The sequence below is a fragment of the Mixophyes fleayi genome, chromosome 4, assembly GCF_038048845.1.
Source record: "Mixophyes fleayi isolate aMixFle1 chromosome 4, aMixFle1.hap1, whole genome shotgun sequence".
In the NCBI taxonomy this organism is placed as follows: domain Eukaryota; kingdom Metazoa; phylum Chordata; class Amphibia; order Anura; family Limnodynastidae; genus Mixophyes; species Mixophyes fleayi.
Genome location: NC_134405.1, coordinates 45475524 through 45501383, shown reverse-complemented (window position 1 = coordinate 45501383; position 25860 = coordinate 45475524). Strand labels below are relative to the sequence as shown.

Here is a 25860-nt window from a genome sequence, read left to right as displayed (position 1 = left end):
TGTCAGTCAGAATTCAAGACTGCTAACAGTTCCGGATGTTCTTTCAACTGGGTGAGAAATGGAATTGTGGTTCTCAGATGGCAATGGTATATGAAGTCAAGAGAGGCTACATTTCTCTATGTTCTAGCAATTGTCTGAGAAAAGAAATTCTGGTCCTCAGGTTGCAATTCTGCACTCTGAGGTCAATAATCATGAACAAGACAATGGAAATGCCTTATGCTCTCTATTTTACAAAATTAGCTGCAAGCTTGATGATTAATTTGGCACCTTTCCCATTATTGTTGGCCTAAACTCATTCTGTAGAATGCAAGGTTTCATAGTTTATTTCCTGCTGTAAACAGAATAATCCTTCAATCTTGATAGGTAACATTTCTGGATGGTCTGTCAACTTTCTGAGACACCAGATTGACTATCAGACTGAAAACCACTGCTCTGAGGACAATGGAAAATGCTTTATGTTCCCCTTCTTCCTAAATAAGTTTCACATCTGACCAGGGATTTCACAGCATCCCCATTTTTTTAGTCTAAAGAACTTCAACAGTCCTCCGACTGTTTTTAGGTAACATTTCTGGATGGTCTGTCAACTTTCTGAGAACATTTCCAAATCTAGAAAGAGAAAACTCCTCTCATCCTGACGGTCCAATTTCCTCATCTTCTGTCAACTTTGCAGTAAACACAGTTGCATCTCTCAGACTGTAATGCTTTCTAGACAAACATCAAAATGTGCCCTGTGTGAGGACCGAACTCACGACCTTCAGATTATGAGCCTGACACGCTACCTACTGCGCTAACAAAGCAGTTGGTTGGTGCTTTCTGTTCACAAGGTGGTAAATCAAGGATTATGCAATGGATTCCAAAAATTTTATTTTGTCACTATTTCAAACATTGAAAGGTTGTCTCAAGGTGTTTTCATATGGTGTAGCGATAAGGATTCTTAGTTTTCACCCAGGCAAACCGCGTCTGATTCCCGCTATTTCAATAAATAAACAGTCAACTTTAGAGACAGAAGTAAAAAACTTAAGAAAATGTGTTGATATTTTCACCTAGGTGCTTTCTTCCTTCTTGCACAAACGCTCCCCTTTTCCTTAAATTCTTTTTTGAAAATGTCAAATGCTTTGACAATTCCAACACCTCTATTGTCAGTCAGAATTCAAGACTGCTAACAGTTCCGGATGTTCTTTCAACTGGGTGAGAAATGGAATTGTGGTTCTCAGATGGCAATGGTATATGAAGTCAAGAGAGGCTACATTTCTCTATGTTCTAGCAATTGTCTGAGAAAAGAAATTCTGGTCCTCAGGTTGCAATTCTGCACTCTGAGGTCAATAATTATGAACAAGACAATGGAAATGCCTTATGCTCTCTATTTTACAAAATTAGCTGCAAGCTTGATGATTAATTTGGCACCTTTCCCATTATTGTTGGCCTAAACTCATTCTGTAGCATGCAAGGTTTCATAGTTTACTTCCTGCTGTAAACAGAATAATCCTTCAATCTTGATAGGTAACATTTCTGGATGGTCTGTCAACTTTCTGAGACACCAGATTGACTATCAGACTGAAAACCACTGCTCTGAGGACAACAATCTGAAAGAAGACAATGGAAAATGCTTTATGTTCCCCTTCTTCGTAAATTAGTTTCACATCTGACCAGGGATTTGACAGCATCCCCATTTTTTTAGTCTAAAGAACTTTAACAGTCGGAGACATTTCCAAATCTAGAAAGAGAAAACTCCTCTCATCCTGACGGTCCAATTTCCCCATCTTCTGTCAACTTTGCAGTAAACACAGTTGCACTTCTCACACTGTAATGCTTTCTAGACAAACATCAAAATGTGCTCTGTGTGAGGATCGAACTCACGACCTTCAGATTATGAGACTGACACGCTACCTACTGCGCTAACAAGGCAGTTAGTTGGCGTTTTCTGTTGAAAAGGTGGTAAATCAAGGATTATGCAATGGATTCCAGAAATTTTATTTTGTCACTATTTCAAACATTGAAAGGTTGTCTCAAGGTGTTTTCATATGGTGTAGCGATAAGGATTCTTAGTTTTCACCCAGGCAAACCGCGTCTGATTCCCGCTATTGCAATAAATAAACAGTCAACTTTAGAGACAGAAGTAAAAAACTTAAGAAAATGTGTTGATATTTTCACCTAGGTGCTTTCTTCCTTCTTGCACAAACGCTCCCCTTTTCCTTAAATTCTTTTTTGAAAATGTCAAATGCTTTGATAATTCCAACACCTCTATTGTCAGTCAGAATTCAAGACTGCTAACAGTACCGGATGTTCTTTCAACTGGGTGAGAAATGGAATTGTGGTTCTCAGGTGGCAATGGTATATGAAGTCAAGAGAGGCTACATTTCTCTATGTTCTAGCAACTGTCTGAGAAAAGAAATTCTGGTTCTCAGGTTGCAATTCTGCACTCTGAGGTCAATAATCATGAATAAGACGATGGAAATGCCTTATGCTCTCTATTTTCCAAAATTAGCTGCAAGCTTGATTATTAATTTGGCACCTTTCCCATTATTGTTGGCCTAAACTCATTCTGTAGCATGCAAGGTTTCATAGTTTATTTCCTGCTGTAAACAGAATAATCCTTCAATCTTGATAGGTAACATTTCTGGATGGTCTGTCAACTTTCTGAGACACCAGATTGACTCTCAGACTGAAATGCACTGCTCTGAGGACAATGGAAAATGCTTTATGTTCCCCTTCTTCCTAAATTAGTTTCACATCTGACCAGGGATTTCACAGCATCCCCATTTTTTTAGTCTAAAGAACTTCAACAGTCGGAGACACTTCCAAATCTAGAAAGAGAAAACTCCTCGCATCCTGACGGTCCAATTTCCCCATCTTCTGTCAACTTTGCAGTAAACACAGTTGCATCTCTCAGACTGTAATGCTTTCTAGACAAACATCAAAATGTGCCCTGTGTGAGGATCGAACTCACGACCTTCAGATTATGAGACAGACACGCTACCTACTGCGCTAACAAGGCAGTTGGTTGGCGTTTTCCGTTGACAAGATAGTAAATCAAGGATTATGCAATGGATTCCAGAAATTTTATTTTGTCACTATTTCAAACATTGAAAGGTTGTCTCAAGCTGTTTTCATATGGTGTAGCGATAAGGGTTCTTAGTTTTCACCCAGGCAAACCGCGTCTGATTCCCGCTATTTCAATAAATAAACAGTCAACTTTAGAGACAGAAGTAAAAAACTTAAGAAAATGTGTTGATATTTGCACCTAGGTGCTTTCTTCCTTCTTGCACAAACGCTCCCCTTTTCCTTAAATTCTTTTTTGAAAATGTAAAATGCTTTGACAATTCCAACACCTCTATTGTCGGTCAGAGTTCAACACTGCTAACATTTCCGGATGTTCTTTCAACTGGGTGAGAAATGGAATTGTGGTTCTCAGATGGCAATGGTGTATGAAGTCAAGAGAGGCTACATTTCTCTATGTTCTAGCAGCTGTCTGAGAAAATAAATTCTGGTTCTCAGGTTGCAATTCTGCACTCTGAGGTCAATAATCATGAACAAGACAATGGAAATGCCTTATGCTCTCTATTTTCCAAAATTAGCTGCAAGCTTGATGATTAATTTGACACCTTTTCCATTATTGTTGGCCTAAACTCATTCTGTAGCATGCAAGGTTTCATAGCTTATTTCCTGCTGCAAACAGAATAATCCTTCAATCTTGATAGGTAACATTTCTGGATGGTCTGTCAACTTTCTGAGACACCGAATTGACTCTCAGACTGAAAAGCACTGCTCTGAGGACAATGGAAAATGCTTTATGTTCCCCTTCTTCCTAAATTAGTTTCACATCTGACCAAGGTTTTCACAGCATCCCCATTTTTTTAGTCTAAAGAACTTCAACAGTCGGAGACATTTCCAAATCTAGAAAGAGAAAACTCCTCTCATCCTGACGGTCCAATGTCCCCATCTTCTGTTAACTTTGCAGTAAACACAGTTGCATCTCTCAGACTGTAATGCTTTCTAGACAAACATCAAAATGTGCACTGTGTGAGGATTGAACTCACAACCTTCAGATTGGGAAACTGACGCGCTACCTACTGCGCTAACAAGGCAGCTGGTTGACAGTTTTCTTTGACAAGGTGGTAAATCAAGGATTATTCAATGGATTCAGAAATTTTATTTTGTCACTATTTCAAACATTGAAAGGTTGTCTCAAGCTGTTTTCATATGGTGTAGCGATAAGGATTCTTAGTTTTCACCCAGGCAGACCGCGTCTGATTCCCGCTATTTCAATAAATATGCAGTCAACTTTAAAAACAGAAGAAAAAAATTAAGAAAATGTGTTGATATTTGCACCTAGGTGCTTTCTTCCTTCTTGCACAAACGCTCCCCTTTTCCTTAAATTCTTTTTTGAAAATGTAAAATGCTTTGACAATTCCAACACCTCTATTGTCGGTCAGAATTCAAGACTGCTAATATTTCTGGATGTTCTTTCAACTGGGTGAGAAATGGAATTGTGGTTCTCAGATGGCAATGGTGTATGAAGTCAAGAGAGGCTACATTTCCCTATGTTCTAGCAGCTGTCTGAGAAAAGGAATTCTGGTTCTCAGGTTGCAATTCTGCACTCTAAGGTCAATAATCATGAACAAGACAATGGAAATGCCTTAGGCTCTCTATTTTACAAAATTAGCTGCAAGCTTGATGATTAATTTGGCACCTTTCCCATTATTGTTGGCCTAAACTCATTCTGTAGCATGCAAGGTTTCATAGCTTATTTCCTGCTGTAAACAGAATAATCCTTCAATCTTGATAGGTAACATTTCTGGATGGTCTGTCAACTTTCTGAGACACCGGATTGACTGTCAGACTGAAAAGCACTGCTCTGAGGACAATGGAAAATGCTTTATGTTCCCCTTCTTCCTAAATTAGTTTCACATCTGACCAGGGATTTCACAGCATCCCCATTTTTTTAGTCTAAAGAACTTCAACAGTCCTCCGACTGTTTTTAGGTAACATTTCTGGAAGGTCTGTCAACTTTCTGAGAACATTTCCAAATCTAGAAAGAGAAAACTCCTCTCATCCTGACGGTCCAATTTCTCCATCTTCTGTCAACTTTGCAGTAAACACAGTTGCATCTCTCAGACTGTAATGCTTTCTAGACAATCATCAAAATGTGCCCTGTGTGAGGATCGAACTCACGACCTTCAGATTATGAGACTGACGCGCTACCTACTGCGCTAACAAGGCAGTTGGTTGGCGTTTTCTGTTGACAAGGTGGTAAATCAAGGATTATGCAATGGATTCCAGAAATTTTATTTTGTCACTATTTCAAACATTGAAAGGTTGTCTCAAGGTGTTTTCATATGGTGTAGCGATAAGGATTCTTAGTTTTCACCCAGGCAAACCGCGTCTGATTCCCGCTATTTCAATAAATAAACAGTCAACTTTTGAGACAGAAGTAAAAAACTTAAGAAAATGTGTTGATATTTGCACCTAGGTGCTTTCTTCCTTCTTGCACAAACGCTCCCCTTTTCCTTAAATTCTTTTTTGAAAATGTCAAATGCTTTGATAATTCCAACACCTCTATTGTCAGTCAGAATTCAAGACTGCTAACAGTACCGGATGTTCTTTCAACTGGGTGAGAAATGGAATTGTGGTTCTCAGATGGCAATGGTATATGAAGTCAAGAGAGACTGCATTTCTCTATGTTCTAGCAACTGTCTGAGAAAAGAAATTCTGGTTCTCAGGTTGCAATTCTGCACTCTGAGGTCAATAATCATGAACAAGACAATGGAAATGCCTTATGCTCTCTATTTTCCAAAATTAGCTGCAAGTTGATGATTAATTTTGCACCTTCCCCATGATTGTTGGCTTAAACTCATTCTGTAGCATGCAAGGTTTCATAGTTTATTTCCTGCTGTAAACAGAATAATCCTTCAATCTTGATAGGTAACATTTCTGGATGGTCTGTCAACTTTCTGAGACACCAGATTGACTCTCAGACTGAAAAGCACTGCTCTGAGGACAACAATCTGAAAGAAGACAATGGAAAATGCTTTATGTTCCCCTTCTTCGTAAATTAGTTTCACATTTGACCAGGGATTTGACAGCATGCCCATTTTTTTAGTCTAAAGAACTTCAACAGTCGGAGACATTTCCAAATCTAGAAAGAGAAAACTCCTCTCATCCTGACGGTCCAATTTCCCCATCTTCTGTCAACTTTGCAGTAAACACAGTTGCATCTCTCAGACTGTAATGCTTTCTAGACAAACATCAAAATGTGCCCTGTGTGAGGATCGAACTCACGACCTTCAGATTATGAGACTGACGCGCTACCTACTGCGCTAACAAGGCAGTTGGTTGGCGATTTCCGTTGACAAGGTGGTAAATCAAGGATTATGCAATGGATTCCAGAAATTTTATTTTGTCACTATTTCAAACATTGAAAGGTTTTCTTAAGGTGTTTTCATATGGAGTAGCGATAAGGATTCTTAGTTTTCACCCAGGCAAACCGCGTCTGATTCCCGCTATTTCAATAAATAAACAGTCAACTTTTGAGACAGAAGTAAAAAACTTAAGAAAATGTGTTGATATTTGCACCTAGGTGCTTTCTTCCTTCTTGCACAAACGCTCCCCTTTTCCTTAAATTCTTTTTTGAAAATGTCAAATGCTTTGATAATTCCAACACCTCTATTGTCAGTCAGAATTCAAGACTGCTAACAGTACCGGATGTTCTTTCAACTGGGTGAGAAATGGAATTGTGGTTCTCAGATGGCAATGGTATATGAAGTCAAGAGAGGCTACATTTCTCTATGTTCAAGCAACTGTCTGAGAAAAGAAATTCTGGTTCTCAGGTTGCAATTCTGCACTCTGAGGTCAATAATCATGAACAAGACAATGGAAATGCCTTATGCTCTCTATTTTACAAAATTAGCTGCAAGCTTGATGATTAATTTGGCACCTTTCCCATTATTGTTGGCCTAAACTCATTCTGTAGCATGCAAGGTTTCATAGTTTATTTCCTGCTGTAAACAGAATAATCCTTCAATCTTGATAGGTAACATTTCTGGATGGTCTGTCAACTTTCTGAGACACCAGATTGACTCTCAGACTGAAAAGCACTGCTCTGAGGACAACAATCTGAAAGAAGACAATGGAAAATGCTTTATGTTCCCCTTCTTCGTAAATTAGTTTCACATCTGACCAGGGATTTGACAGCATCCCCATTTTTTTAGTCTAAAGAACTTCAACAGTCGGAGACATTTCCAAATCTAGAAAGAGAAAACTCCTCTCATCCTGACGGTCCAATTTCCCCATCTTCTGTCAACTTTGCAGTAAACACAGTTGCACTTCTCACACTGTAATGCTTTCTAGACAAACATCAAAATGTGCCTTGTGTGAGGATCGAACTCACGACCTTCAGATTATGAGACTGACGCGCTACCTACTGCGCTAACAAGGCAGTTGGTTGGCGTTTTCCGTTGACAAGGTGGTAAATCAAGGATTATGCAATGGATTCCAGAAATTTTATTTTGTCACTATTTCAAACATTGAAAGGTTTTCTTAAGGTGTTTTCATATGGTGTAGCGATAAGGATTCTTAGTTTTCACCCAGGCAAACCGCGTCTGATTCCCGCTATTTCAATAAATAAACAGTCAACTTTTGAGACAGAAGTAAAAAACTTAAGAAAATGTGTTGATATTTGCACCTAGGTGCTTTCTTCCTTCTTGCACAAACGTTCCCCTTTTCCTTAAATTCTTTTTTGAAAATGTCAAATGCTTTGATAATTCCAACACCTCTATTGTCAGTCATAATTCAAGACTGCTAACAGTACCGGATGTTCTTTCAACTGGGTGAGAAATGGAATTGTGGTTCTCAGATGGCAATGGTATATGAAGTCAAGAGAGGCTACATTTCTCTATGTTCTAGCAACTGTCTGAGAAAAGAAATTCTGGTTCTCAGGTTGCAATTCTGCACTCTGAGGTCAATAATCATGAACAAGACAATGGAAATGCCTTATGCTCTCTATTTTACAAAATTAGCTGCAAGCTTGATGATTAATTTGGCACCTTTCCCATTATTGTTGGCCTAAACTCATTCTGTAGCATGCAAGGTTTCATAGTTTATTTCCTGCTGTAAACAGAATAATCCTTCAATCTTGATAGGTAACATTTCTGGATGGTCTGTCAACTTTCTGAGACACCAGATTGACTATCAGACTGAAAACCACTGCTCTGAGGACAATGGAAAATGCTTTATGTTCCCCTTGTTCCTAAATTAGTTTCACATCTGACCAGGGATTTCACAGCATCCCCATTTTTTTAGTCTAAAGAACTTCAACAGTCCTCCGACTGTTTTTAGGTAACATTTCTGGATGGTCTGTCAACTTTCTGAGAACATTTCCAAATCTAGAAAGAGAAAACTCCTCTCATCCTGACGGTCCAATTTCCCCATCTTCTGTCAACTTTGCAGTAAACACAGTTGCACTTCTCACACTGTAATGCTTTCTAGACAAACATCAAAATGTGCCCTATGTGAGGATCAAACTCACGACCTTCAGATTATGAGACTGACGCGCTACCTACTGCGCTAACAAGGCAGTTGGTTGGCATTTTCCGTTGACAAGGTGGTAAATCAAGGATTATGCAATGGATTCCAGAAATTTTATTTTGTCACTATTTCAAACATTGAAAGGTTGTCTCAAGGTTTTTTCATATGGTGTAGCGATAAGGATTCTTAGTTTTCACCCAGGCAAACCGCGTCTGATTCCCCCTATTTCAATAAATAAACAGTCAACTTTTGAGACAGAAGTAAAAAACTTAAGAAAATGTGTTGATATTTGCACCTAGGTGCTTTCTTCCTTCTTGCACAAACACTCCCCTTTTCCTTAAATTCTTTTTTGAAAATGTCAAATGCTTTGATAATTCCAACACCTCTATTGTCAGTCAGAATTCAAGACTGCTAACAGTACCGGATGTTCTTTCAACTGGGTGAGAAATGGAATTGTGGTTCTCAGATGGCAATGGTATATGAAGTCAAGATAGGCTACATTTCTCTATGTTCTAGCAACTGTCTGAGAAAAGAAATTCTGGTTCTCAGGTTGCAATTCTGCACTCTGAGGTCAATAATCATGAACAAGACAATGGAAATGCCTTATGCTCTCTATTTTACAAAATTAGCTGCAAGCTTGATGATTAATTTCGCACCTTTCCCATTATTGTTGGCCTAAACTCATCCTGTAGCATGCAAGGTTTCATAGTTTATTTCCTGCTGTAAACAGAATAACCCTTCAATCTTGATAGGTAACATTTCTGGATGGTCTGTCAACTTTCTGAGACACCAGATTGACTCTCAGACTGAAAAGCACTGCTCTGAGGACAACAATCTGAAAGAAGACAATGGAAAATGCTTTATGTTCCCCTTCTTCGTAAATTAGTTTCAAATCTGACCAGGGATTTGACAGCATCCCCATTTTTTTAGTCTAAAGAACTTCATTAGTCGGAGACATTTCCAAATCTAGAAAGAGAAAACTCCTCTCATCCTGACGGTCCAATTTCCCCATCTTCTGTCAACTTTGCAGTAAACACAATTGCATCTCTCACACTGTAATGCTTTCTAGACAAACATCAAAATGTGCCCTGTGTGAGGATCGAACTCACGACCTTCAGATTATGAGACTGACGCGCTACCTACTGCGCTAACAAGGCAGTTGGTTGGCGTTTTTTGTTGACAAGGTGGTAAATCAAGGATTATGCAATGGATTCCAGAAATTTTATTTTTTCACTATTTCAAACATTGAAAGGTTTTCTTAAGGTGTTTTCATATGGTGTAGCGATAAGGATTCTTAGTTTTCACCCAGGCAAACCGCGTCTGATTCCCGATATTTCAATAAATAAACAGTCAACTTTTGAGACAGAAGTAAAAAACTTAAGAAAATGTGTTGATATTTGCACCTAGGTGCTTTCTTCCTTCTTGCACAAACGCTCCCCTTTTCCTTAAATTCTTTTTTGAAAATGTCAAATGCTTTGATAATTCCAACACCTCTATTGTCAGTCAGAATTCAAGACTGCTAACAGTTCCGGATGTTCTTTCAACTGGGTGAGAAATGGAATTGTGGTTCTCAGATGGCAATGGTATATGAAGTCAAGAGAGGCTACATTTCTCTATGTTCTAGCAACTGTCTGAGTAAAGAAATTCTGGTTCTCAGGTTGCAATTCTGCACTCTGAGGTCAATAATCATGAACAAGACAATGGAAATGCCTTATGCTCTCTATTTTACAAAATTAGCTGCAAGCTTGATGATTAATTTTGTACCTTCCCTATTATTGTTGGCTTAAACTCATTCTGTAGCATGCAAGGTTTCATAGTTTATTTCCTGCTGTAAACAGAATAATCCTTCAATCTTGATAGGTAACATTTCTGGATGGTCTGTCAACTTTCTGAGACACCAGATTGACTCTCAGACTGAAAAGCACTGCTCTGAGGACAACAATCTGAAAGAAGACAATGGAAAATGCTTTATGTTCCCCTTCTTCGTAAATTAGTTTCACATCTGACCAGGGATTTGACAGCATCCCCATTTTTTTAGTCTAAAGAACTTCAACAGTCGGAGACATTTCGAAATCTAGAAAGAGAAAACTCCTCTCATCCTGACGGTCCAATTTCCCCATCTTCTGTCAACTTTGCAGTAAACACAGTTGCACTTCTCACACTGTAATGCTTTCTAGACAAACATCAAAATGTGCCCTGTGTGAGGATCGAACTCACGACCTTCAGATTATGAGACTGACGTGCTACCTACTGCGCTAACAAGGCAGTTGGTTGGTATTTTCCTTTGACAAGGTGGTAAATCAAGGATTATGCAATGGATTCCAGAAATTATATTTTGTCACTATTTCAAACATTGAAAGGTTATCTCAAGATGTTTTCATATGGTGTAGCGATAAGGATTCTTAGTTTTCACCCAGGCAAACCGCGTCTGATTCCCGCTATTTCAATAAATAAACAGTCAACTTTTGAGACAGAAGTAAAAAACTTAAGAAAATGTGTTGATATTTGCACCTAGGTGCTTTCTTCCTTCTTGCACAAACGCTCCCCTTTTCCTTAAATTCTTTTTTGAAAATGTCAAATGCTTTGATAATTCCAACACCTCTATTGTCAGTCAGAATTCAAGACTGCTAACAGTACCGGATGTTCTTTCAACTGGGTGAGAAATGGAATTGTGGTTCTCAGATGGCAATGGTATATGAAGTCAAGAGAGGCTACATTTCTCTATGTTCTAGCAACTGTCTGAGAAAAGAAATTCTGGTTCTCAGGTTGCAATTCTGCACTCTGAGGTCAATAATCATGAACAAGACAATGGAAATGCCTTATGCTCTCTATTTTACAAAATTAGCTGCAAGCTTGATGATTAATTTGGCACCTTTCCCATTATTGTTGACCTAAACTAATTCTGTAGCATGCAAGGTTTCATAGTTTATTTCCTGCTGTAAACAGAATAACCCTTCAATCTTGATAGGTAACATTTCTGGATGGTCTGTCAACTTTCTGAGACACCAGATTGACTCTCAGACTGAAAAGCACTGCTCTGAGGACAACAATCTGAAAGAAGACAATGGAAAATGCTTTATGTTCCCCTTCTTCGTAAATTAGTTTCAAATCTGACCAGGGATTTGACAGCATCCCCATTTTTTTAGTCTAAAGAACTTCATTAGTCGGAGACATTTCCAAATCTAGAAAGAGAAAACTCCTCTCATCCTGACGGTCCAATTTCCCCATCTTCTGTCAACTTTGCAGTAAACACAATTACATCTCTCACACTGTAATGCTTTCTAGACAAACATCAAAATGTGCCCTGTGTGAGGATCGAACTCACGACCTTCAGATTATGAGACTGACGCACTACCTACTGTGCTAACAAGGCAGTTGGTTGGCGTTTTTCGTTGACAAGGTGGTAAATCAAGGATTATGCAATGGATTCCAGAAATTTTATTTTGTCACTATTTCAAACATTGAAAGGTTTTCTTAAGGTGTTTTCATATGGTGTAGCGATAAGGATTCTTAGTTTTCACCCAGGCAAACCGCGTCTGATTCCCGCTATTTCAATAAATAAACAGTCAACTTTTGAGACAGAAGTAAAAAACTTAAGAAAATGTGTTGATATTTGCACCTAGGTGCTTTCTTCCTTCTTGCACAAACGCTCCCCTTTTCCTTAAATTCTTTTTTGAAAATGTCAAATGCTTTGATAATTCCAACACCTCTATTGTCAGTCAGAATTCAAGACTGCTAACAGTACCGGATGTTCTTTCAACTGGGTGAGAAATGGAATTGTGGTTCTCAGATGGCAATGGTATATGAAGTCAAGAGAGACTACATTTCTCTATGTTCTAGCAACTGTCTGAGAAAAGAAATTCTGGTTCTCAGGTTGCAATTCTGCACTCTGAGGTCAATAATCATGAGCAAGACAATGGAAATGCCTTATGCTCTCTATTTTACAAAATTAGCTGCAAGCTTGATGATTAATTTTGCACCTTCCCCATTATTGTTGGCTTAAACTCATTCTGTAGCATGCAAGGTTTCATAGTTTATTTCCTGCTGTAAACAGAATAATCCTTCAATCTTGATAGGTAACATTTCTGGATGGTCTGTCAACTTTCTGAGACACCAGATTGACTCTCAGACTGAAAAGCACTGCTCTGAGGACAACAATCTGAAAGAAGACAATGGAAAATGCTTTATGTTCCCCTTCTTCGTAAATTAGTTTCACATTTGACCAGGGATTTGACAGCATCCCCATTTTTTTAGTCTAAAGAACTTCAACAGTCGGAGACATTTCGAAATCTAGAAAGAGAAAACTCCTCTCATCCTGACGGTCCAATTTCCCCATCTTCTGTCAACTTTGCAGTAAACACAGTTGCATCTCTCAGACTGTAATGCTTTCTAGACAAACATCAAAATGTGCCCTATGTGAGGATCAAACTCACGACCTTCAGATTATGAGACTGACGCGCTACCTACTGCGCTAACAAGGCAGTTGGTTGGTGTTTTCTGATGACAAGGTGGTAAATCAAGGATTATTGCAATGGATTCCAGAAATTTTATTTTGTCACTATTTCAAACATTGAAAGGTTTTCTTAAGGTGTTTTCATATGGTGTAGCGATAAGGATTCTTAGTTTTCACCCAGGCAAACCGCGTCTGATTCCCGCTATTTCAATAAATAAACAGTCAACTTTTGAGACAGAAGTAAAAAACTTAAGAAAATGTGTTGATATTTGCACCTAGGTGCTTTCTTCCTTCTTGCACAAACGCTCCCCTTTTCCTTAAATTCTTTTTTGAAAATGTCAAATGTTTTGATAATTCCAACACCTCTATTGTCAGTCAGAATTCAAGACTGCTAACAGTACCGGATGTTCTTTCAACTGGGTGAGAAATGGAATTGTGGTTCTCAGATGGCAATGGTATATGAAGTCAAGAGAGACTACATTTCTCTATGTTCTAGCAACTGTCTGAGAAAAGAAATTCTGGTTCTCAGGTTGCAATTCTGCACTCTGAGGTCAATAATCATGAGCAAGACAATGGAAATGCCTTATGCTCTCTATTTTACAAAATTAGCTGCAAGCTTGATGATTAATTTTGCACCTTCCCCATTATTGTTGGCTTAAACTCATTCTGTAGCATGCAAGGTTTCATAGTTTATTTCCTGCTGTAAACAGAATAATCCTTTAATCTTGATAGGTAACATTTCTGGATGGTCTGTCAACTTTCTGAGACACCAGATTGACTCTCAGACTGAAAAGCACTGCTCTGAGGACAACAATCTGAAAGAAGACAATGGAAAATGCTTTATGTTCCCCTTCTTCGTAAATTAGTTTCACATCTGACCAGGGATTTGACAGCATCCCCATTTTTTTAGTCTAAAGAACTTCAACAGTCGGAGACATTTCGAAATCTAGAAAGAGAAAACTTCTCTCATCCTGACGGTCCAATTTCCCCATCTTCTGTCAACTTTGCAGTAAACACAGTTGCATCTCTCAGACTGTAATGCTTTCTAGACAAACATCAAAATGTGCCCTATGTGAGGATCGAACTCACGACCTTCAGATTATGAGACTGACGCGCTACCTACTGCGCTAACAAGGCAGTTGGTTGGTGTTTTCTGATGACAAGGTGGTAAATCAAGGATTATTGCAATGGATTCCAGAAATTTTATTTTGTCACTATTTCAAACATTGAAAGGTTTTCTTAAGGTGTTTTCATATGGTGTAGCGATAAGGATTCTTAGTTTTCACCCAGGCAAACCGCGTCTGATATCCGCTATTTCAATAAATAAACAGTCAACTTTTGAGACAGAAGTAAAAAACTTAAGAAAATGTGTTGATATTTGCACCTAGGTGCTTTCTTCCTTCTTGCACAAACGTTCCCCTTTTCCTTAAATTCTTTTTTGAAAATGTCAAATGCTTTGATAACTCCAACACCTCTATTGTCAGTCAGAATTCAAGACTGCTAACAGTACCGGATGTTCTTTCAACTGGGTGAGAAATTGAATTGTGGTTCTCAGATGGCAATGGTATATGAAGTCAAGAGAGGCTACATTTCTCTATGTTCTAGCAACTGTCTGAGAAAAGAAATTCTGGTTCTCAGGTTGCAATTCTGCACTCTGAGGTCAATAATCATGAACAAGACAATGGAAATGCCTTATGCTCTCTATTTTACAAAATTAGCTGCAAGCTTGATGATTAATTTGGCACCTTTCCCATTATTGTTGGCCTAAACTCATTCTGTAGCATGCAAGGTTTCATAGTTTATTTCCTGCTGTAAACAGAATAATCCTTCAATCTTGATAGGTAACATTTCTGGATGGTCTGTCAACTTTCTGAGACACCAGATTGACTCTCAGACGGAAAAGCACCGCTCTGAGGACAACAATCTGAAAGAAGACAATGGAAAATGCTTTATGTTCCCCTTCTTCGTAAATTAGTTTCACATTTGACCAGGGATTTGACAGCATCCCCATTTTTTTAGTCTAAAGAACTTCAACAGTCGGAGACATTTCGAAATCTAGAAAGAGAAAACTCCTCTCATCCTGACGGTCCAATTTCCCCATCTTCTGTCAACTTTGCAGTAAACACAGTTGCACTTCTCACACTGTAATGCTTTCTAGACAAACATCAAAATGTGCCCTGTGTGAGGATCGAACTCACAACCTTCAGATTATGAGACTGACGCGCTACCTACTGCGCTAACAAGGCAGTTGGTTGGTGTTTTCTGATGACAAGGTGGTAAATCAAGGATTATTGCAATGGATTCCAGAAATTTTATTTTGTCACTATTTCAAACATTGAAAGGTTTTCTTAAGGTGTTTTCATATGGTGTAGCGATAAGGATTCTTAGTTTTCACCCAGGCAAACCGCGTCTGATATCCGCTATTTCAATAAATAAACAGTCAACTTTTGAGACAGAAGTAAAAAACTTAAGAAAATGTGTTGATATTTGCACCTAGGTGCTTTCTTCCTTCTTGCACAAACGTTCCCCTTTTCCTTAAATTCTTTTTTGAAAATGTCAAATGCTTTGATAACTCCAACACCTCTATTGTCAGTCAGAATTCAAGACTGCTAACAGTACCGGATGTTCTTTCAACTGGGTGAGAAATTGAATTGTGGTTCTCAGATGGCAATGGTATATGAAGTCAAGAGAGGCTACATTTCTCTATGTTCTAGCAACTGTCTGAGAAAAGAAATTCTGGTTCTCAGGTTGCAATTCTGCACTCTGAGGTCAATAATCATGAACAAGACAATGGAAATGCCTTATGCTCTCTATTTTACAAAATTAGCTGCAAGCTTGATGATTAATTTGGCACCTTTCCCATTATTGTTGGCCTAAACTCATTCTGTAGCATGCAAGGTTTCATAGTTTATTTCCTGCTGTAAACAGAATAATCCTTCAATCTTGATAGGTAACATTTCTGGATGGTCTGTCAACTTTCTGAGACACCAGATTGACTCTCAGACTGAAAAGCACTGCTCTGAGGACAACAATCTGAAAGAAGACAATGGAAAATGCTTTATGTTCCCCTTCTTCGTAAATTAGTTTCACATTTGACCAGGGATTTGACAGCATCCCCATTTTTTTAGTCTAAAGAACTTCAACAGTCGGAGACATTTCGAAATCTAGAAAGAGAAAACTCCTCTCATCCTGACGGTCCAATTTCCCCATCTTCTGTCAACTTTGCAGTAAACACAGTTGCATCTCTCAGACTGTAATGCTTTCTAGACAAACATCAAAATGTGCCCTATGTGAGGATCAAACTCACGACCTTCAGATTATGAGACTGACGCGCTACCTACTGCGCTAACAAGGCAGTTGGTTGGTGTTTTCTGATGACAAGGTGGTAAATCAAGGATTATTGCAATGGATTCCAGAAATTTTATTTTGTCACTATTTCAAACATTGAAAGGTTTTCTTAAGGTGTTTTCATATGGTGTAGCGATAAGGATTCTTAGTTTTCACCCAGGCAAACCGCGTCTGATTCCCGCTATTTCAATAAATAAACAGTCAACTTTTGAGACAGAAGTAAAAAACTTAAGAAAATGTGTTGATATTTGCACCTAGGTGCTTTCTTCCTTCTTGCACAAACGCTCCCCTTTTCCTTAAATTCTTTTTTGAAAATGTCAAATGTTTTGATAATTCCAACACCTCTATTGTCAGTCAGAATTCAAGACTGCTAACAGTACCGGATGTTCTTTCAACTGGGTGAGAAATGGAATTGTGGTTCTCAGATGGCAATGGTATATGAAGTCAAGAGAGACTACATTTCTCTATGTTCTAGCAACTGTCTGAGAAAAGAAATTCTGGTTCTCAGGTTGCAATTCTGCACTCTGAGGTCAATAATCATGAGCAAGACAATGGAAATGCCTTATGCTCTCTATTTTACAAAATTAGCTGCAAGCTTGATGATTAATTTTGCACCTTCCCCATTATTGTTGGCTTAAACTCATTCTGTAGCATGCAAGGTTTCATAGTTTATTTCCTGCTGTAAACAGAATAATCCTTCAATCTTGATAGGTAACATTTCTGGATGGTCTGTCAACTTTCTGAGACACCAGATTGACTCTCAGACTGAAAAGCACTGCTCTGAGGACAACAATCTGAAAGAAGACAATGGAAAATGCTTTATGTTCCCCTTCTTCGTAAATTAGTTTCACATCTGACCAGGGATTTGACAGCATCCCCATTTTTTTAGTCTAAAGAACTTCAACAGTCGGAGACATTTCGAAATCTAGAAAGAGAAAACTTCTCTCATCCTGACGGTCCAATTTCCCCATCTTCTGTCAACTTTGCAGTAAACACAGTTGCATCTCTCAGACTGTAATGCTTTCTAGACAAACATCAAAATGTGCCCTATGTGAGGATCGAACTCACGACCTTCAGATTATGAGACTGACGCGCTACCTACTGCGCTAACAAGGCAGTTGGTTGGTGTTTTCTGATGACAAGGTGGTAAATCAAGGATTATTGCAATGGATTCCAGAAATTTTATTTTGTCACTATTTCAAACATTGAAAGGTTTTCTTAAGGTGTTTTCATATGGTGTAGCGATAAGGATTCTTAGTTTTCACCCAGGCAAACCGCGTCTGATATCCGCTATTTCAATAAATAAACAGTCAACTTTTGAGACAGAAGTAAAAAACTTAAGAAAATGTGTTGATATTTGCACCTAGGTGCTTTCTTCCTTCTTGCACAAACGTTCCCCTTTTCCTTAAATTCTTTTTTGAAAATGTCAAATGCTTTGATAACTCCAACACCTCTATTGTCAGTCAGAATTCAAGACTGCTAACAGTACCGGATGTTCTTTCAACTGGGTGAGAAATTGAATTGTGGTTCTCAGATGGCAATGGTATATGAAGTCAAGAGAGGCTACATTTCTCTATGTTCTAGCAACTGTCTGAGAAAAGAAATTCTGGTTCTCAGGTTGCAATTCTGCACTCTGAGGTCAATAATCATGAACAAGACAATGGAAATGCCTTATGCTCTCTATTTTACAAAATTAGCTGCAAGCTTGATGATTAATTTGGCACCTTTCCCATTATTGTTGGCCTAAACTCATTCTGTAGCATGCAAGGTTTCATAGTTTATTTCCTGCTGTAAACAGAATAATCCTTCAATCTTGATAGGTAACATTTCTGGATGGTCTGTCAACTTTCTAAGACACCAGATTGACTCTCAGACTGAAAAGCACTGCTCTGAGGACAACAATCTGAAAGAAGACAATGGAAAATGCTTTATGTTCCCCTTCTTCGTAAATTAGTTTCACATCTGACCAGGGATTTGACAGCATGCCCATTTTTTTAGTCTAAAGAACTTCAACAGTCGGAGACATTTCCAAATCTAGAAAGAGAAAACTCCTCTCATCCTGACGGTCCAATTTCCCCATCTTCTGTCAACTTTGCAGTAAACACAGTTGCACTTCTCACACTGTAATGCTTTCTAGACAAACATCAAAATGTGCCCTATGTGAGGATCGAACTCACGACCTTCAGATTATGAGACTGACGCGCTACCTACTGCGCTAACAAGGCAGCTGGTTGGCGTTTTCCGTTGACAAGGTGGTAAATCAAGGATTATGCAATGGATTCCAGAAATTTTATTTTGTCACTATTTCAAACATTGAAAGGTTTTCTTAAGGTTTTTTCATATGGTGTAGCGATAAGGATTCTTAGTTTTCACCCAGGCAAACCGCGTCTGATTCCCGCTATTTCAATAAATAAACAGTCAACTTTTGAGACAGAAGTAAAAAACTTAAGAAAATGTGTTGATATTTGCACCTAGGTGCTTTCTTCCTTCTTGCACAAACGCTCCCCTTTTCCTTAAATTCTTTTTTGAAAATGTCAAATGCTTTGATAATTCCAACACCTCTATTGTCAGTCAGAATTCAAGACTGCTAACAGTACCGGATGTTCTTTCAACTGGGTGAGAAATGGAATTGTGGTTCTCAGATGGCAATGGTGTATGAAGTCAAGAGAGGCTACATTTCTCTATGTTCTAGCAACTGTCTGAGAAAAGAAATTCTGGTTCTCAGGTTGCAATTCTGCACTCTGAGGTCAATAATCATGAACAAGACAATGGAAATGCCTTATGCTCTCTATTTTACAAAATTAGCTGCAAGTTGATGATTAATTTTGCACCTTCCCCATTATTGTTGGCTTAAACTCATTCTGTAGCATGCAAGGTTTCATAGTTTTTTTCCTGCTGTAAACAGAATAATCCTTCAATCTTGATAGGTAACATTTCTGGATGGTCTGTCAACTTTCTGAGACACCAGATTGACTCTCAGACTGAAAAGCACTGCTCTGAGGACAACAATCTGAAAGAAGACAATGGAAAATGCTTTATGTTCCCCTTCTTCGTAAATTAGTTTCACATCTGACCAGGGATTTGACAGCATCCCCATTTTTTTAGTCTAAAGAACTTCAACAGTCGGAGACATTTCGAAATCTAGAAATAGAAAACTCCTCTCATCCTGACGGTCCAATTTCCCCATCTTCTGTCAACTTTGCAGTAAACACAGTTGCATCTCTCACACTGTAATGCTTTCTAGACAAACATCAAAATGTGCCCTATGTGAGGATCAAACTCACGACCTTCAGATTATGACACTGACGCGCTACCTACTGCGCTAACAAGGCAGCTGGTTGGTGTTTTCCATTGACATGGTGGTAAATCAAGGATTATGCAATGGATTCCAGAAATTTTATTTTGTCACTATTTCAAACATTGAAAGGTTGTCTCAAGGTGTTTTCATATGGTGTAGCGATAAGGATTCTTAGTTTTCACCCAGGCAAACCGCGTCTGATTCCCCCTATTTCAATAAATAAACAGTCCACTTTTGAGACAGAAGTAAAAGACTTAAGAAAATGTGTTGATATTTGCACCTAGGTGCTTTCTTCCTTCTTGCACAAACGCTCCCCTTTTCCTTAAATTCTTTTTTGAAAATGTCAAATGCTTTGATAATTCCAACACCTCTATTGTCAGTCAGAATTCAAGACTGCTAACAGTACCGGATGTTCTTTCAACTGGGTGAGAAATGGAATTGTGGTTCTCAGATGGCAATGGTATATGAAGTCAAGATAGGCTACATTTCTCTATGTTCTAGCAACTGTCTGAGAAAAGAAATTCTGGTTCTCAGGTTGCAATTCTGCACTTTGAGGTCAATAATCATGAACAAGACAATGGAAATGCCTTATGCTCTCTATTTTACAAAATTAGCTGCAAGCTTGATGATTAATTTGGCACCTTTCCCATTATTGTTGGCCTAAACTCATCCTGTAGCATGCAATGTTTCATAGTTTATTTCCTGCTGTAAACAGAATAATCCTTCAATATTGATAGGTAACATTTCTGGATGGTCTGTCAACTTTCTGAGACACCAGATTGACTCTCAGACTGAAAAGCACTGCTCTGAGGACAACAATCTGAAAGAAGACAATGGAAAATGTTTTATGTTCCCCTTCTTCGTAAATTAGTTTCACATCTGACCAGGGATTTGACAGCATCCCCATTTTTTTAGTCTAAAGAACTTCAACAGTCGGAGACATTTCCAAATCTAGAAAGAGAAAACTCCTCTCATCCTGACGGTCCAATTTCCCCATCTTCTGTCAACTTTGCAGTAAACACAGTTGCATTTCTCACACTGTAATGCTTTCTAGACAAACATCAAAATGTGCCCTGTGTGAGGATCGAACTCACGACCTTCAGATTATGAGACTGACGCGCTACCTACTGCGCTAACAAGGCAGTTGGTTGGCGTTTTCCGTTGACAAGGTGGTAAATTAACGATTATGCAATGGATTCCAGAAATTTTATTTTGTCACTATTTCAAACATTGAAAGGTTGTCTCAAGGTGTTTTCATATGGTGTAGCGATAAGGATTCTTAGTTTTCACCCAGGCAAACCGCGTCTGATTCCCGCTATTTCAATAAATAAACAGTCAACTTTAGAGACAGAAGTAAAAAACTTAAGAAAATGTGTTGATATTTGCACCTAGGTGCTTTATTCCTTCTTACACAAACGCTCCCCTTTTCCTTAAATTCTTTTTTGAAAATGTCAAATGCTTTGACAATTCCAACACCTCTTTTGTCAGTCAGAATTCAAGACTGCTAACAGTTCCGGATGTTCTTTCAACTGGGTGAGAAATGGAATTGTGGTTCTCAGATGGCAATGGTATATGAAGTCAAGATAGGCTACATTTCTCTATGTTCTAGCAACTGTCTGAGTAAAGAAATTCTGGTTCTCAGGTTGCAATTCTGCACTCTGAGGTCAATAATCATGAACAAGACAATGGAAATGCCTTATGCTCTCTATTTTACAAAATTAGCTGCAAGCTTGATGATTAATTTGGCACCTTTCCCATTATTGTTGGCCTAAACTCATTCTGTAGCATGCAAGGTTTCATAGTTTATTTCCTGCTGTAAACGGAATAATCCTTCAATCTTGATAGGTAACATTTCTGGATGGTCTGTCAACTTTCTGAGACACCAGATTGACTCTCAGACTGAAAAGCACTGCTCTGAGGACAACAATCTGAAAGAAGACAATGGAAAATGCTTTATGTTCCCCTTCTTCGTAAATTAGTTTCACATCTGACCAGGGATTTGACAGCATCCCCATTTTTTTAGTCTAAAGAACTTCAACAGTCGGAGACATTTCCAAATCTAGAAAGAGAAAACTCCTCTCATCCTGACGGTCCAATTTCCCCATCTTCTGTCAACTTTGCAGTAAACGCAGTTGCACTTCTCACACTGTAATGCTTTCTAGACAAACATCAAAATGTGCCCTGTGAGAGGATCCAACTCACAACCTTCAGATTATGAGACTGACGCGCTACCTACTGCGCTAACAAGGCAGTTGGTTGGCGTTTTCCGTTGACAAGGTGGTAAATTAACGATTATGCAATGGATTCCAGAAATTTTATTTTGTCACTATTTCAAACATTGAAAGGTTTTCTTAAGGTGTTTTCATATGGTGTAGCGATAAGGATTCTTAGTTTTCACCCAGGCAAACCGCGTCTGATTCCCGCTATTTCAATAAATAAACAGTCAACTTTTGAGACAGAAGTAAAAAACTTAAGAAAATGTGTTGATATTTGCACCTAGGTGCTTTCTTCCTTCTTGCACAAACGCTCCCCTTTTCCTTAAATTCTTTTTTGAAAATGTCAAATGCTTTGACAATTCCAACACCTCTTTTGTCAGTCAGAATTCAAGACTGCTAACAGTTCCGGATGTTCTTTCAACTGGGTGAGAAATGGAATTGTGGTTCTCAGATGGCAATGGTATATGAAGTCAAGATAGGCTACATTTCTCTATGTTCTAGCAACTGTCTGAGTAAAGAAATTCTGGTTCTCAGGTTGCAATTCTGCACTCTGAGGTCAATAATCATGAACAAGACAATGGAAATGCCTTATGCTCTCTATTTTACAAAATTAGCTGCAAGCTTGATGATTAATTTGGCACCTTTCCCATTATTGTTGGCCTAAACTCATTCTGTAGCATGCAAGGTTTCATAGTTTATTTCCTGCTGTAAACAGAATAATCCTTCAATCTTGATAGGTAACATTTCTGGATGGTCTGTCAACTTTCTGAGACACCAGATTGACTCTCAGACTGAAAAGCACTGCTCTGAGGACAACAATCTGAAAGAAGACAATGGAAAATGCTTTATGTTCCCCTTCTTCGTAAATTAGTTTCACATCTGACCAGGGATTTGACAGCATCCCCATTTTTTTAGTCTAAAGAACTTCAACAGTCGGAGACATTTCCAAATCTAGAAAGAGAAAACTCCTCTCATCCTGACGGTCCAATTTCCCCATCTTCTGTCAACTTTGCAGTAAACACAGTTGCACTTCTCACACTGTAATGCTTTCTAGACAAACATCAAAATGTGCCCTGTGTGAGGATCCAACTCACGATCTTCAGATTATGAGACTGACGCGCTACCTACTGCGCTAACAAGGCAGTTGGTTGGCGTTTTTCGTTGAAAAGGTGGTAAATCAAGGATTATGCAATGGATTCCAGAAATTTTATTTTGTCACTATTTCAAACATTGAAAGGTTGTCTCAAGGTGTTTTCATATGGTGTAGCGATAAGGATTCTTAGTTTTCACCCAGGCAAACCGCGTCTGATTCCCGCTATTTCAATAAATAAACAGTCAACTTTAGAGACAGAAGTAAAAAACTTAAGAAAATGTGTTGATATTTGCACCTAGGTGCTTTCTTCCTTCTTACACAAACGCTCCCCTTTTCCTTAAATTCTTTTTTGAAAATGTCAAATGCTTTGATAATTCCAACACCTCTATTGTCAGTCAGAATTCAAGACTGCTAACAGTACCGGATGTTCTTTCAACTGGGTGAGAAATGGAATTGTGGTTCTCAGATGGCAATGGTATATGAAGTCAAGAGAGGCTACATTTCTCTATGTTCTAGCAACTGTCTGAGAAAAGAAATTCTGGTTCTCAGGTTGCAATTCTGCACTCTGAGGTCAATAATTATGAACCAGACAATGAAAATGCCTTATGCTCTCTATTTTACAAAATTAGCTGCAAGCTTGATGATTAATTTGGCACCTTTCCCATTATTGTTGGCCTAAACTCATTCTGTAGCATGCAAGGTTTCATAGTTTATTTCCTGCTGTAAACAGAATAATCCTTCAATCTTGATAGGTAACATTTCTGGATGGTCTGTCAACTTTCTGAGACACCAGATTGACTCTCAGACTGAAAAGCACTGCTCTGAGGACAACAATCTGAAAGAAGACAATGGAAAATGCTTTATGTTCCCCTTCTTCATAAATTAGTTTCACATCTGACCAGGGATTTGACAGCATCCCCATTTTTTTAGTCTAAAGAACTTCAACAGTCGGAGACATTTCCAAATCTAGAAAGAGAAAACTCCTCTCATCCTGACGGTCCAATTTCCCCATCTTCTGTCAACTTTGCAGTAAACACAGTTGCACTTCTCACACTGTAATGCTTTCTAGACAAACATCAAAATGTGCCCTGTGTGAGGATCGAACTCACAACCTTCAGATTATGAGACTGACGCGCTACCTACTGCGCTAACAAGGCAACTGGTTGGCGTTTTCCTTTGACAAGGTGGTAAATTAACGATTATGCAATGGATTCCAGAAATTTTATTTTGTCACTATTTCAAACATTGAAAGGTTGTCTCAAGGTGTTTTCATATGGTGTAGCGATAAGGATTCTTAGTTTTCACCCAGGCAAACCGCATCTGATTCCCGCTATTTCAATAAATAAACAGTCAACTTTAGAGACAGAAGTAAAAAACTTAAGAAAATGTGTTGATATTTGCACCTAGGTGCTTTCTTCCTTCTTACACAAACGCTCCCCTTTTCCTTAAATTCTTTTTTTAAAATGTCAAATGCTTTGATAATTCCAACACCTCTATTGTCAGTCAGAATTCAAGACTGCTAACAGTACCGGATGTTCTTTCAACTGGGTGAGAAATGGAATTGTGGTTCTCAGATGGCAATGGTATATGAAGTCAAGAGAGGCTACATTTCTCTATGTTCTAGCAACTGTCTGAGTAAAGAAATTCTGGTTCTCAGGTTGCAATTCTGCACTCTGAGGTCAATAATCATGAACAAGACAATGGAAATGCCTTATGCTCTCTATTTTACAAAATTAGCTGCAAGCTTGATGATTAATTTGGCACCTTTCCCATTATTGTTGGCCTAAACTCATTCTGTAGCATGCAAGGTTTCATAGTTTATTTCCTGCTGTAAACAGAATAATCCTTCAATCTTGATAGGTAACATTTCTGGATGGTCTGTCAACTTTCTGAGACACCAGATTGACTCTCAGACTGAAAAGCACTGCTCTGAGGACAACAATCTGAAAGAAGACAATGGAAAATGCTTTATGTTCCCCTTCTTCATAAATTAGTTTCACATCTGACCAGGGATTTGACAGCATCCCCATTTTTTTAGTCTAAAGAACTTCAACAGTCGGAGACATTTCCAAATCTAGAAAGAGAAAACTCCTCTCATCCTGACGGTCCAATTTCCCCATCTTCTGTCAACTTTGCAGTAAACACAGTTGCACTTCTCACACTGTAATGCTTTCTAGACAAACATCAAAATGTGCCCTGTGTGAGGATCGAACTCACGACCTTCAGATTATGAGACTGACGCGCTACCTACTGCGCTAACAAGGCAGTTGGTTGGTGTTTTCTGATGACAAGGTGGTAAATCAAGGATTATGCAATGGATTCCAGAAATTTTATTTTGTCACTATTTCAAACATTGAAAGGTTTTCTTAAGGTGTTTTCATATGGTGTAGCGATAAGGATTCTTAGTTTTCACCCAGGCAAACCGCGTCTGATTCCCGCTATTTCAATAAATAAACAGTCAACTTTTGAGACAGAAGTAAAAAACTTAAGAAAATGTGTTGATATTTGCACCTAGGTGCTTTCTTCCTTCTTGCACAAACGCTCCCCTTTTCCTTAAATTCTTTTTTGAAAATGTCAAATGCTTTGATAATTCCAACACCTCTATTGTCAGTCAGAATTCAAGACTGCTAACAGTACCGGATGTTCTTTCAACTGGGTGAGAAATGGAATTGTGGTTCTCAGATGGCAATGGTATATGAAGTCAAGAGAGACTACATTTCTCTATGTTCTAGCAACTGTCTGAGAAAAGAAATTCTGGTTCTCAGGTTGCAATTCTGCACTCTGAGGTCAATAATCATGAGCAAGACAATGGAAATGCCTTATGCTCTCTATTTTACAAAATTAGCTGCAAGCTTGATGATTAATTTTGCACCTTCCCCATTATTGTTGGCTTAAACTCATTCTGTAGCATGCAAGGTTTCATAGTTTA

The 25860-nt window shown here is 38.5% G+C and overlaps 23 non-coding genes across 23 annotated transcripts; all 23 read right to left on the bottom strand.

Moving 5' to 3' along the window:
* Nucleotides 1–724: 724 nt before the first annotated feature.
* Nucleotides 725–797, bottom strand: TRNAM-CAU (transfer RNA methionine (anticodon CAU)). The gene has a single exon. It is a non-coding gene; the product is annotated as a tRNA-Met (tRNA).
* Nucleotides 798–1832: 1035 nt separating this feature from the next.
* Nucleotides 1833–1905, bottom strand: TRNAM-CAU (transfer RNA methionine (anticodon CAU)). The gene has a single exon. It is a non-coding gene; the product is annotated as a tRNA-Met (tRNA).
* A 1017-nt stretch (nucleotides 1906–2922) lies between these two features.
* On the bottom strand, nucleotides 2923–2995 carry TRNAM-CAU (transfer RNA methionine (anticodon CAU)). The gene has a single exon. It is a non-coding gene; the product is annotated as a tRNA-Met (tRNA).
* A 1017-nt stretch (nucleotides 2996–4012) lies between these two features.
* On the bottom strand, nucleotides 4013–4085 carry TRNAG-CCC (transfer RNA glycine (anticodon CCC)). The gene has a single exon. It is a non-coding gene; the product is annotated as a tRNA-Gly (tRNA).
* A 1062-nt stretch (nucleotides 4086–5147) lies between these two features.
* Nucleotides 5148–5220, bottom strand: TRNAM-CAU (transfer RNA methionine (anticodon CAU)). Its single transcript has one exon. It is a non-coding gene; the product is annotated as a tRNA-Met (tRNA).
* Nucleotides 5221–6254: 1034 nt separating this feature from the next.
* TRNAM-CAU (transfer RNA methionine (anticodon CAU)) lies at nucleotides 6255–6327 on the bottom strand. Its single transcript has one exon. It is a non-coding gene; the product is annotated as a tRNA-Met (tRNA).
* A 1035-nt stretch (nucleotides 6328–7362) lies between these two features.
* TRNAM-CAU (transfer RNA methionine (anticodon CAU)) lies at nucleotides 7363–7435 on the bottom strand. The gene has a single exon. It is a non-coding gene; the product is annotated as a tRNA-Met (tRNA).
* Nucleotides 7436–8499: 1064 nt separating this feature from the next.
* Nucleotides 8500–8572, bottom strand: TRNAM-CAU (transfer RNA methionine (anticodon CAU)). The gene has a single exon. It is a non-coding gene; the product is annotated as a tRNA-Met (tRNA).
* Nucleotides 8573–9607: 1035 nt separating this feature from the next.
* Nucleotides 9608–9680, bottom strand: TRNAM-CAU (transfer RNA methionine (anticodon CAU)). Its single transcript has one exon. It is a non-coding gene; the product is annotated as a tRNA-Met (tRNA).
* Nucleotides 9681–10715: 1035 nt separating this feature from the next.
* Nucleotides 10716–10788, bottom strand: TRNAM-CAU (transfer RNA methionine (anticodon CAU)). Its single transcript has one exon. It is a non-coding gene; the product is annotated as a tRNA-Met (tRNA).
* A 1035-nt stretch (nucleotides 10789–11823) lies between these two features.
* On the bottom strand, nucleotides 11824–11896 carry TRNAM-CAU (transfer RNA methionine (anticodon CAU)). The gene has a single exon. It is a non-coding gene; the product is annotated as a tRNA-Met (tRNA).
* Nucleotides 11897–12931: 1035 nt separating this feature from the next.
* On the bottom strand, nucleotides 12932–13004 carry TRNAM-CAU (transfer RNA methionine (anticodon CAU)). Its single transcript has one exon. It is a non-coding gene; the product is annotated as a tRNA-Met (tRNA).
* Nucleotides 13005–14040: 1036 nt separating this feature from the next.
* TRNAM-CAU (transfer RNA methionine (anticodon CAU)) lies at nucleotides 14041–14113 on the bottom strand. The gene has a single exon. It is a non-coding gene; the product is annotated as a tRNA-Met (tRNA).
* A 1036-nt stretch (nucleotides 14114–15149) lies between these two features.
* On the bottom strand, nucleotides 15150–15222 carry TRNAM-CAU (transfer RNA methionine (anticodon CAU)). The gene has a single exon. It is a non-coding gene; the product is annotated as a tRNA-Met (tRNA).
* A 1036-nt stretch (nucleotides 15223–16258) lies between these two features.
* Nucleotides 16259–16331, bottom strand: TRNAM-CAU (transfer RNA methionine (anticodon CAU)). Its single transcript has one exon. It is a non-coding gene; the product is annotated as a tRNA-Met (tRNA).
* A 1036-nt stretch (nucleotides 16332–17367) lies between these two features.
* On the bottom strand, nucleotides 17368–17440 carry TRNAM-CAU (transfer RNA methionine (anticodon CAU)). The gene has a single exon. It is a non-coding gene; the product is annotated as a tRNA-Met (tRNA).
* Nucleotides 17441–18476: 1036 nt separating this feature from the next.
* TRNAM-CAU (transfer RNA methionine (anticodon CAU)) lies at nucleotides 18477–18549 on the bottom strand. Its single transcript has one exon. It is a non-coding gene; the product is annotated as a tRNA-Met (tRNA).
* Nucleotides 18550–19583: 1034 nt separating this feature from the next.
* TRNAM-CAU (transfer RNA methionine (anticodon CAU)) lies at nucleotides 19584–19656 on the bottom strand. Its single transcript has one exon. It is a non-coding gene; the product is annotated as a tRNA-Met (tRNA).
* Nucleotides 19657–20691: 1035 nt separating this feature from the next.
* TRNAM-CAU (transfer RNA methionine (anticodon CAU)) lies at nucleotides 20692–20764 on the bottom strand. The gene has a single exon. It is a non-coding gene; the product is annotated as a tRNA-Met (tRNA).
* A 1035-nt stretch (nucleotides 20765–21799) lies between these two features.
* On the bottom strand, nucleotides 21800–21872 carry TRNAM-CAU (transfer RNA methionine (anticodon CAU)). Its single transcript has one exon. It is a non-coding gene; the product is annotated as a tRNA-Met (tRNA).
* Nucleotides 21873–22907: 1035 nt separating this feature from the next.
* TRNAM-CAU (transfer RNA methionine (anticodon CAU)) lies at nucleotides 22908–22980 on the bottom strand. Its single transcript has one exon. It is a non-coding gene; the product is annotated as a tRNA-Met (tRNA).
* A 1035-nt stretch (nucleotides 22981–24015) lies between these two features.
* Nucleotides 24016–24088, bottom strand: TRNAM-CAU (transfer RNA methionine (anticodon CAU)). Its single transcript has one exon. It is a non-coding gene; the product is annotated as a tRNA-Met (tRNA).
* Nucleotides 24089–25123: 1035 nt separating this feature from the next.
* Nucleotides 25124–25196, bottom strand: TRNAM-CAU (transfer RNA methionine (anticodon CAU)). The gene has a single exon. It is a non-coding gene; the product is annotated as a tRNA-Met (tRNA).
* Between the last annotated feature and the right edge of the window lie 664 nt (nucleotides 25197–25860).